This window comes from Monopterus albus, unplaced genomic scaffold, assembly GCF_001952655.1.
Source record: "Monopterus albus unplaced genomic scaffold, M_albus_1.0 scaffold29.1, whole genome shotgun sequence".
NCBI lineage: Eukaryota > Metazoa > Chordata > Actinopteri > Synbranchiformes > Synbranchidae > Monopterus > Monopterus albus.
Window position 1 is genome coordinate 4,182,119 of NW_018127909.1, and position 11,965 is coordinate 4,194,083.

Genomic DNA, 11,965 nt, shown 5'->3' on the forward strand with positions numbered 1-11,965 from the left:
GAACCGCTGTGCCACCCTACTCTTTATCTATTTATTTTTAAAAATGACTATAAAAATCCTTGAGATAAGAACATTATTATGGGCTTTTTTAATATCCACTGCAGTCGAACACTTGCTGTCACTCATTTTAAATGATGACTTAGTGAATATAGGTGGCTGTAGAAGTGATTGTAGGTTTCACCTTTATTAACTGTAGCTTAAAGGCATGTTAGTAATATATTACCATATTAACTAAGTATTATAATGCGTCAGTTGATAAACTGCAGAGTAAAAGAGCTATTATTAATTCATATTTTGCCCACATCAACAAACCCTATGGTGATAATTATCACAAGTTAGTGTTAATTAAAATACTGCAACTCAGCAACAGCCAAAACATGTGACCAGCCTTGAGCAAAGAGTGTCAATCAACACCAGATGGTGTTCCTGAAAATGATCTGAAATAATTCTTCTCAAACAATTAAGGTTTCGACCTTGTAACACTCAAATGGCCATAAACACTGTTTCTCTCAACATTAAGTTCCTACTGATTAGTCATAAACTCACATGTGGAAAATCCACCGTAAAATACAAGTGTAATTTGTTTGAACACTGAAGTCAATATCTACTGTCTTCTGAAGCAAGAAATCATAGACACCAAAACTTGAACTCACTAAAATACTATAGGAACACAGAGAAATCACCATCTGCAACTGAGGACAGATATATAAACATAATTCAACCTGGAGGGGCAGCTGTGGATGGGGTTAAGGTGTGGAGGCTGGATCTGGGTCTCAAGGGACCACTAGAGCAGTGGCAGGGGCCTGCAGCCCATGGTGGGGCTCTACCAGCAGTCCCCCAACTTGCTGTTAGCTGGGAGACACCAGAGAGGGGGAAAGTGCAGCCATAACTGAGTGACCTAAAAATCCATCTGTTCATTGAAAGTAGAGCATTTTGAAACAGACATTTTGTTTCTATCCAGTTTATTTATGCATATGAATATGGCACAAAAAGATCTGAAAACACTGAATTCTAACTGCTTTTTTCATGTTTACAATTAGACAACCTCTGATAAAATCTGTTTAACATGTGAGAAAAAAATCTGAAGTGGGTCATTTTTACCAGGCCATATAACAGAAGCCTATGTTTAAAGTCCAGTTTTGTTCAAATCAGTGTTTTGTTTCTAAACACATTATACATGTTAGAAACTAGATGCTGAAAACATTTGAAAGGACTGAGAAATATGTAGTGCTGAATTGTGGAGTTAGACCTTTAACAGTTACTCATCATTTTGAGTTCAGCATTTCTTGGGTGGCACAGAAAGCCTGGCTCAATGACACAGTGGAGCCATCCTTAACATAACGCATCCCCCTAGCACTCGAATGTTATAGAAGCTACAGTGCACAGAGCTCTATGCTTACATTTGTTTTTAGGGGCACTCATGAGACTAAGCACAAACAAAACAGTTTTTTTAAAAGAAATAAAATTATTGCTGCTGCTTCAGTATTAAACACTGACAAAAGTACGAACAGATGAACGGTGAATGTGGTGGAGCAGGTCTGATCTGACCATCATTGGTGGAGGGAGAGAGACGCAAGGGAGCTAACAGCCACACAGTGAACAGTGAAGCTGCTGCACTGGACAGCAGTAACACAGTTAAGGTAGCTATTAGCTCTTAGCCTATTGGATTTTTACTTGTGAAGGTTTTATTGCATGTACAATAACGAGCAGTTACTGTAAATCTGAGCCATAAGTCTCACTTTCACTTCTCTTGTGCTCCCTGTCTCCACTGCATTGACAGCAGCTGTCTGCTCCATATGTGTGTAGGAGCACTGCCCGCTCTCATACAACCACCAACACAAAGAAGCAGCAGCTCCATAAACACCAAAACCACATTTCTAATCTCACTCAGTGGTGTTAGATAAAATGCTCCTGTAGCTCCATAGTGCATTATTGCTAGTTTTACTGTTTGATCACGAGATACTATACATACTACAGCCTACAGCTTGCTAGCTAGCCAGCTATGGCTTCGCCCCGGAAATGCATCTTTCCTACATCCATCCATCCACGTTCTATACAGCTGAGCCCCAAACGGGGTCACAGGATCTTTCCTACATGTTCTCCCTTAATACATCCATGATGAGAACAGGCAGCACATGTCAGCGATTAAGCATGGTTTCATTGTCTTTAACCGACACGCCCCCAGAGTTTCAGAGCCGGAAATACTCATTTTTCATGATTTTGAAAACTGATTTTATATACTTGGTGATCTTTTTAATCATTCAAATTTGGCTGGGTGGTTAATTATCCATTTTCCTGAGGTGTTACAAACTCAGCACATATTTATTTATTTATTTCATTTAAAGTAATTTTTTTTTGTGATGACAGGACAGAAGTGATCCTGTAGGATTCAGTATACAGTGGGTATGGAAAGTATTCAGACCCCCTTAATTTTTTCAGTCTTTGTTATATTGCAGCCATATGCTAAAATCATTTAAGTTCATTTTTTTCCTCATTAATGTACACACAGCACCCCATATTGACAGAAAAACACGATGACATTTTTGCAGATTTATTAAAAAAGAAAAACTGAAATATCACATGGTCATAAGTATTCAGACCCTTTGCTCAGTATTTAGTAGAAGCACCCTTTTGAGCTAATACAGCCATGAGTCTTTTTGGGAATGATGCAACAAGTTTTTCACACCTGCATTTGGGGATCCTCTGCCATTCCTCCTTGCAGATCCTCTCCAGTGCTGTCAGGTTGGATGGTAAACGTTGGTGGTCATGTTTAACATGTCATTTTGCTTCAGTGGCATTTTGGTCTGTTTCACCCAGATAGATGAGTCGGTGTGAAAATGTGGGAAAGATGGTCAAAAATGTGATTTAATGTGCTTCTCTTAAAAGCAGTTGTAGGTTTGGTGGTTGAATAAAAATGGGAAGGAGAAAGCTGTGTGACCACACAAAGCAGTTTTGAGTTTTGAGATTCAGTAAATTTGCCACTTCCCCTTTTTTTAACTGTCTTCTTTTTTATGTGGTGTCAAATCTGTGAAAAAGAAAACATTTGTTTGTACATGACCCGGTTGTACTTTTCCTCAGATGCCTGGTAATATCTAACATCTTCAGAATGAATCTAAATGGTAAATCATAATAATGTGGTTTATGATGACATATGAGTGCACTTTTCAAAGTACTCTACATCAGGATATTTCATTCTGACTGACAAGATGTACTTAACATGTACTTACCAAACAAACAAAAACACTATCTTTATAATAATGACCCTCATCAGTCAAATTAAATATTCTTCATATTTTATATTAGAAAACCAGACAGGAAAATGTTGTTTTTACTGCGCCAACCAAACCAGTGCTTTCAGATGAAGACTTTTAAAGTGTAGGTGAAAACTAAAAATCGACAGTATGAATCTTTCATCACAGGAACTCACAGGAATTGCACATTAAATAGTTTATTATTGAAAGAAAAGTGGATGAATAAATCAATTATAAAACAAACACAAGTGAGAATACATGGAGGACTGCAGACTTAATCTAAACGATATCCGGGACTCACCGCTAATCAGTATAATCAAACACAGCTGGACTCAAATGAAGGAGTAGAACCATCTCAGGGATGATCAGATGAAATGGACAGAGCCTAAGTTAAATATATGAGTGTCACAGCAAAGGGTCTGAATACTTTAATACTTATGATATTTCAGTTTTTCTTTTTTAATAAATCTGCAAAAATGTCAACAATTCTGTGTTTTTCTGTCAATATGGGGTGCTGTGTGTACATTAATGAGGAAAAAAATGAACTTAAATGATTTTAGCATATGGCTGCAATATAACAAAGAGTGAAAAATTTAAAGGGGTCTGAATACTTTCCGTACCCACTGTAGGTGTGTGTTTCACAAAGTTAGCAAGACATTAACATTTTTGCAGTGTGGAGTTATTTTAATTTGGAAAATGGAAACAGCAAAATAACTTCTTTTAATACCTGCACTGTTAGTGTTTTCATGGCAGTAAGAATTATTTATCATATTGATGTCTTGTTTGCTGTTATTTTGTTAAAAAAAACAAAAACAATGAACTAAATGCTGTGATGCAGGGTATTTATTCATAATAGAGACTATTTTTACTTTTGACTGGGGTCTATTTTAGGTGGATTTTCCACTTAATATCACTTTGTCAGTATGAGGCCATGCAGTGGTCACATGCCCTTTTGATAATGAAACATCATGGCCCATTGGTTTTACTAATAAGTGCTTACGGGTAGCTAGTGCCAATTTCTCAGAAACCCAAACAATGGTGTGAGAATTTTCCAAATGTCCCCAAAATGACTTTGATTAGTTTCTCACAGACTTCTAAAATCAATAAACCTTCATTAATAATTAATCATAAGGAATCCTGTACATATAGTCTTGCTGCTCAGTCTTTGTGTTTATTTATTATTAAAGTGTTTTACAAGGCCTGCTGAAATGAAACACTACCACTGCTGAAGTCTCAGAAAAGAAGGCTCCATCAGCTGATTGTAAAAAGTGCTGGTGTCTTTTGGGCCTGCGAAGGGCCCGTCTCGGGATTTTCCTCCTGCCATTAAATGGAGAGACGGACAGTGTGCCTGGTGTTATCAATGAAGCCAGCCTCTTGGCTCTCCAAAAAGTGCAGCTTGGAAGGCGTCCATGGCAGGGCATTAGGCCTGGAGGTTTGTGTCGTTTGTAATTTATAACACTGAGGGAAATGGGCAAGAGGACAATATGGAGAGAAGAGGGAGAGAGGGAATGCGGGAGGAGGGGGATGGGACTTGCTGCACAAGCAAGTGGCTCTGCTTCCCTGAGTGTGCTGCACAGAGCCTGGTTACTTGGCTGACCAAGCTGGAGGGCTTTCTCTCCCTCTCTGAGGCACAACCTGAATGGGCCTTATTTTTCTTTTTGCTCAAGTCAGACTTAGACACACTACATATAGATATAGAATGTATACACATATATAAAAGCAAATGCAGAGTAAAGTAAATGTGGAAGGAAAAGGTGTGCATGGTTTAAAAAGTAAATGAAACGCCAACAGTTCCATACTACACACAACACAATGTGTTTGATAGCAGCTAAATCAAAGACTCAGAATATGTCAAAGAGGTTCCCATCTGGTTGACATTTGTAGCTTTCATTTAAAAAAGTGTCACTATGCTACTGTTTCATTACAGAGCTGTACTTCTGGAGCTCACACACTGATATTGTGGGCAATATGGGTCTGATTGTCACAGCAAATGTAGAGAAGGCTTTACAGATTAGGAAATTTCAACCTCTGCTAATGAGACAACAGTGAACATCATCATCACGCTTCTTCTCCTCCTCCTAATCATCATACAGCAACACTAACAGCAGCATTTTCCTTTCATTCCATAAGAATGATATGTACAACACCCAAATTACCATAATAACTTAAAGGCATAACTGCAATGAAAACAAGCATGTCTATCACATTTCCTCTCACTAGAGACAGTTAGAATATGACCTTATACTACAGGGTAGAGACAAGTGAGACAAGCAATAGACAAACAAGACCTGTCATATAGACAAAATGAGCATCTTTAAGTGGTCTTGTCTTGATGACAAAGGTCTTGATTGGTGGCTTCCAGAGACGTTTTGACCTTGACGGTGTTGCCTGACTAGTCTAGATTAACTTGCACTGCCTCCTTAATTAGATTTCTCTTTAGTGTTATGAGACATGCCATTACATTCATGATTGGCTTGGCACATTAAAGCAACACTGTCAACATCAATCAGTCTCTCACAAAGCCAGAAACCACAAAACTAAGAAAGTACTCTGCAGTGGCGCCAATACACAATAACTCAAAGATGCTCATTTGGCATTTATGTGAATAGTGTGTGCTCAAATTAAAAAAATTATAATAATATTGCTGCTGACTCGGGCCCTTTTTAACCGAGCAAGTAACTACTGTTACTTAGAGTACGTCACTCTTTAGATGTTTTGGTAACAGTGCATCTATTGTGTCAATTATAAAGTCTGAATAATGTGGTAATGCCTTGGTCCTTCATAAACTCACACTCTGAAAATCTACTGTGATCACTGTTTTGGGAAGCAGCTTAATAAAAGGAACGTGGGGCTGGCTGCATTCTCAATTGCATAATAACAAATTTTCCTCAGCGGTGCATGGCCACAGATCCTATAGCAACATTGGCCAGAAGCAAACTCATCTCCTTAGCTACATCCACAACACAAAACTGCCAAAGCTTTTCTTCAGGAGCAGCCATCATCAGAGGCTATCAGAAATGACATGAGTCGCTCGTGAAAGTATGGTCAAGTATGGTTGAGATTGGGAAGAAAAGAAGTGAACATGCACAACTGTGTGGAAGGAAGGAAAGTATAGTCTTCGACTATAGATATTTGGATCACTTGAAACAACACAGGACACTGTAACAGTTGTGTGGAACAAATTCTGACCTGTTACAATAAGTGCATCCAACCGATCCTACTCTCTTCCTTGGTACAATATGGGGCTTGTTCTTGACAGACTTTATTCATAACAGCCCATCCACACACTTTGCTCTTCAAAATGATGTTTCTTAACATATAATCTTCATGGGGACCTTTTTTTTTATAGTGGCACGCTCTGTTTCTGTCACATATTTTTTGTTTGCACAGAGGTTTGCCAAGTGGAGTGAATTTGGAGGCTAAAGCAATTTCCAGCTAATAGCAAATATAGCAAGCTGACGGTGACATAATTGTTTATATGGTGAACAACAAAAGCAAGCAGGGCAGTACTGCACAATGGAATAGTCTACCTGAATAAAGACTTTTTGATGTTATAATTCACCGTACTGAATGATAAATCAGGACCACTGCAGAAAAGTCATAATGCCAGATCAGACAGGCTTTAGGAATGCACTGGGCCTAGATTCACACTCGACAACTATTGTACTAATCAGTTCTTAAAAGCCTACTCCATGTTGTACCAGAATCTGAAGAATGTAGGTCAATTCAAAAGCCAATCTTTTAACACAACAAACTCGAGAGTTCAATCTGGACAATATTTAAAATGCCATAAGTCAGTGAGGCATTCATTCCTTTATATTTAGGTAATATTTTAGATACATCCGATTAATTAGATTTGTCATCACATGAGGAATTTCTATATACAGTGACACAATGTTCAACACAAGAAGCCTATATTCATATTATATTAATGGAATTTATTGCTTTATACCATTAACTAGGAATAACATATACTTTACATTACTGATTTTCTGAAGCCTGCTAAACAAAGTTTTATATTGATTGTCAACCTGCAAGTCCACCACTACTTCCCATTCATTTGAATATTAGTTTACTTGTAGAGACTTTCAGCTTACTGGACAAAACATTTAATACCTTTAATTCTTTGTCAAAATTATGTTATTGTGGTCCGAACAGTTGCTAGAAACTTTCCTGGATTGTACATTCAAAGACACTGAGCTATGGTTTCTTAAAAATCAAACCCTGAAGCCAAACAATGAGCAAACTTTAGTGTTGTAAATAGATGCCATTTTGGTGGGTTAGGTTTCAGCTGAAATTTAGCAAAAGTCTGAAATTCTAAAACATGTTAAAAAAAACTCCTTAAAGCTGCACTAATCAGTATTATTATATAGACAATTGGTACGATGTTAAATGCTCAAAGAGTCACTTGATGAACCCACAATAAATTATTACCCAGTTCAGCAGCTCTGCAAAGCATTTTAGTATCTTTGAGCTCAGTGTTTTGTTTTAGCCTCCAAACTCCCCTCTCATCAGCCTTGCTTTCATCTCGATGCATGGATGGATTGGACAGGCCTACTAGGCCGGAGAGGTCAAAGGATCCTTGGGCCAGTGCCTCTGTATGAAGCTACATATCTGCAGTTTGAAAGTCAGAGAGCTCAGTTAAAAGACAAAGACAAAATCAAAGAGACACAAAACCATAAAGACATGAAAAATACTATAGAAAGACAAAATTACTTTAAAAACTATGTAAAATTACTGTTAAAAGACCATGAAAAGACAACTTGACTTCAAACGGGTGCAAAATGACAAAAAAAGAAACTAAATAATTTCAAGGATGTTAAAAATGGCCAAAAAAGACTAAACCAAAAAGGCTACATGCACTAAACAACTACAAATGAGGTGACCGTATCTGTCTGGGGATCCTACCTAGGACAGATGAGGGCCCTTTAATCTGTCCTTACCCAGGAGCCCAATGTCTCATAATCCATCCATGCGCTGAACACACAGTAAAGTACCTGCACCAAATGGCAGATGGACAGAGTTATGAACTAGCCAGTGAACGCAGTGTTTAGCAGCTAGTTAAAGCTAAGGCACCAGATATTTCACCTAAAACTGATTTAAAGGAAGATTCAATATTGATTTACAGCACATATGCTGGATAAATGACTCCAGATAAATTCTGATGTTATGTGCCTATTGGATGTGTAAACAGGCAAAGATGTGCTAATAAACTCACTAAAAACTTTTGCTAGTGGTGTATATTATTTATAATATTAGTAAACGGCCTAAACCAGGCAAAGTGCCTTGTGTAGTCATTTAAGTTAAGTGTCAGAAGTGCAATGGAGAAAAAGTTTCCATACTTGTATATCAGGTTGTCTCAACAGCTCTCCTTGCCTTCTTTCTTAAAGTGCAACCAAAGGACTTGCATTTAGTGCATTTAAAAACTCAATAGTTTACTTACAATATACAGTACAAGTGGTAATTTAAGGAAAATGTTTTAAATAATATTTGTTTTCATAAACTATCATGCCAAAGTGTCAAGATGCAAAGCAGGTGTTGGAAGGAAATTGATGTGATTTTTAAAAGTACAGTATTTATATAAAAGTAAGATATTATGCTTTTTAAATAAACAGCATGTGTTAAGGTGTTGGCATGCTTTTCTATGCTGTCTGTAACATGTACTTCTGGGCCAAAATTACATTCCCTACAAGAGAAAACCTACTACTAATACTGTCTCCTGTAACACAAAGTATAGTGAAATGCGGACAACCTTTGATTCGAGGTAATTAGTTCTGATAAAGTGAGCAGCTGGCAGGAGAAGTCTTGCTGAGTTCAAAGGGGTGTCCCTCATCAGGAAACATTAAGTGTTCTTACCAACATGATGCCTTTTAATCCCAACACTTGCTGCAACGTTAGTACCAAGGGTTACCAGGAAAACACTCCAACACGCTTTTTAGACATTTGCTATGATACGCTCCACACAAACACAGAGGAAGAATAAAACCATTCAAAGCAAAACAATAGAGCTGCTATCAGCATTTCAACAGCAGAAACAAAAAAAATGAGTTTCACTTTAAGACAAAGTACTGAGAAATGAGGCTGTGAAGGCTGTTGAATCTGAATTAAGCATAAATTGGCCTATATTGCAGCAATCAGGGGAAGTAGTTCAAGACGTGCCAGACCTTATGTAGGCAATTTACACTGGGGACCTTACTGTCAAACAGAGAGTGCATACACACCATGCACTGCAAAACACTAGCTGATCATAAATATAGTCCTTTTCTATTAGGGTATGTAACTTTTTTTTAAATGAGAGAGAAGTACAGTTTAACACTGCCTTCATCACTGACCAGCAGTGGAGTAAGAATATCATTACACACACGTGCAGTTTACCAGTCAGACATTAGAGTTTATGTGTCCACTTTAGTAAGGCAGAGAGACAAGGAAGGGGGGTCCTTGTTTCTATTGGATTAAGTCCCAATCCCCCAATGGACACCCCTACAGAAACCGTGATGTGATGGAGAACAATACCTATGCTTAACCTGATGCGAGCGCTCCAGAGATTCATACAGCAGACTCCTTCCCCTACTCATAAGGGAGTGAGTCACTAACTTTCACTTTCAGGAATATCAGAAATAACTTGAAGTCAGAAGGGCAGTCAGATTCCTGCTTCTGACTCAGCTACATGGTTTGGTCCCAGGGGACACACATCCACCCACTCATTAACCAGCAAACCTGCAGCTTGACATAAAGCCCCTGGATGACAGTAATTGTTGCAATCACAGACCGAGAGCAATTAATGGCAGGGTCAGAAGTTTCCATAAGAATGTCTGCCTGAATTAAAAGCCCCCCACATGAGTCTGGCTGTAAGCCTGACCTACAGCCTGGGTCAAGCTGGGTGAAACATGGGCACAGAGTAAAGATCGAGACCTGACTTTCATATTTTCTTTTATGGACAATGTTAATTTAGCGTCATGTCTGAGTAGACTGTGAGCCTCAATGAATGGAAGAATGACACAGTGAGTTATGTAATGTTGCAGAGTTGAGGATGTGAGCACAAGTTCAGGTCAAGTGCAAAGCAACGCCAGCTGCTCCAACACAGTCTCTAATATGAGCGCCATGTAGGATTTCTGTTTTTGTAACAGACTTCAGATTACCACGCAGCTCTGCAAGCGGCATCAAATTAATTAATAATGTCATACCATACAAAGCACTTTGAACTGAGTGTGTGCTGTGAACAGAGCCAGACTGACGGAAACTTTGACCCTGCAGCCCTCCCTACAACAATTGCTTATGACTTCCGGGAGATGCTGAAGGCGAATTCCCTCTGGCGTGGCGCCAGCTACAGAAACACTCTCGCAAAATGCCACTGACTTCAGTAAACAAATAAGCACACCAGTCAAACTGAAGTCCACTACACAGCTGTGTGGTAGTACTGTGAGTCTACCACACCAATCAATGCAGAATAAGGTTCCAAACTATGTTTCTTCTTCCACTTTTTTTTTTCAGACTGCAAAATCATCTGACAGCTCTTTTAAGGACAACAGATTTGATTTCAGGATCCTGATTTCATGTTTCTATTTAGAAAAAACCACAACAGATTTTCTTCTGGTCAAAACAAACGATTAGCGTGTACAGTCACAGACTGTGCTCACTGATCCTGCATCAGCACAGAGATCTCACTGCCTGCAATAACAAACACTTACTCCAAATTTCTGTTTGTCATCGAATTAGGGCTGCAGATGATGATTATCACTTAATCTGCCATGTATTTTCTCAGTTAGTCAGCGTATGGTTTCATTTATAAAACGCCATATAGTAGTGTAATGTGCACATTCTAATTTCTGTTTCCAAGGTGTTGTCTTCACATTGCTTGTTTTGTCCAACCAGCAGCCCAAACTCCAACAATAATACACACACATAAAACAAATATGTACTAAAACTGCATGAAACACTATAAGAGTCATACTCTGTAATACCATTAATGCAGTAATATGACATAGTACAACGCTGTACAGTAAAATTCCTCTTTAGTCAGAAAAGTAGTGCTCCCAACTAGTACTAGTACATTATGTAATGCTAATTTGGCATGGAGAACTACACCTAATTTCTGTTAATGGAGCTCAATGATTGTTCTGTTCCCCCTCTCCCCATTTAATCCTCTTAAGGTTAAGTGAATATTCTAATGAGTACACAAAGCATCAATCACTACTCAGAAATGAGCTGCTGAAAAGGTAAGCCTTTGTATCACTCCTACAGCTGTGTATTTGGCTGTAAAGGAAAAAGAGACACAAAATCTACAAACACTGCCAGGAATAACTCTGAGGCAACAAGAGAGAGTCGGACGGCAATGCAAAACATCAGGTAAATAAACCACAGGCGAGGTAAACTTTCTCAAACACAATACACATACACACACACACACACACATAAACATGCACACAAACACATGTGACTTGTAAAGGACCACACACAATGCAATGACTCTCTGACTCTTAGCTCCACAGCACAAAAGGCATTATCGCCACCATCACTCTGAGGCAAGCACAAGAGTGGCGGTGAGGGATTTAAGCAGGTTCTCAAACAAGATGCCCCCACCTGATAACCTCAGCACTGCCGCTGCACCATTCCCACATGCCCTAATGCATTCACAGATCAGAGAGAGAGAGAGAAATACAGGGAGGGGGAGAGAGTTAAAAAGGTTGAATGAATGAGAAAAAGTTAGCTAAGTG

The 11,965-nt window shown here is 38.6% G+C and overlaps 1 protein-coding gene across 1 annotated transcript in view; it reads right to left on the minus strand.

The window, feature by feature from the left end:
* cnnm2b (cyclin and CBS domain divalent metal cation transport mediator 2b) overlaps positions 1–11,965 on the minus strand; it is a 48,119-nt gene that overhangs the window by 33,423 nt on the left and 2,731 nt on the right.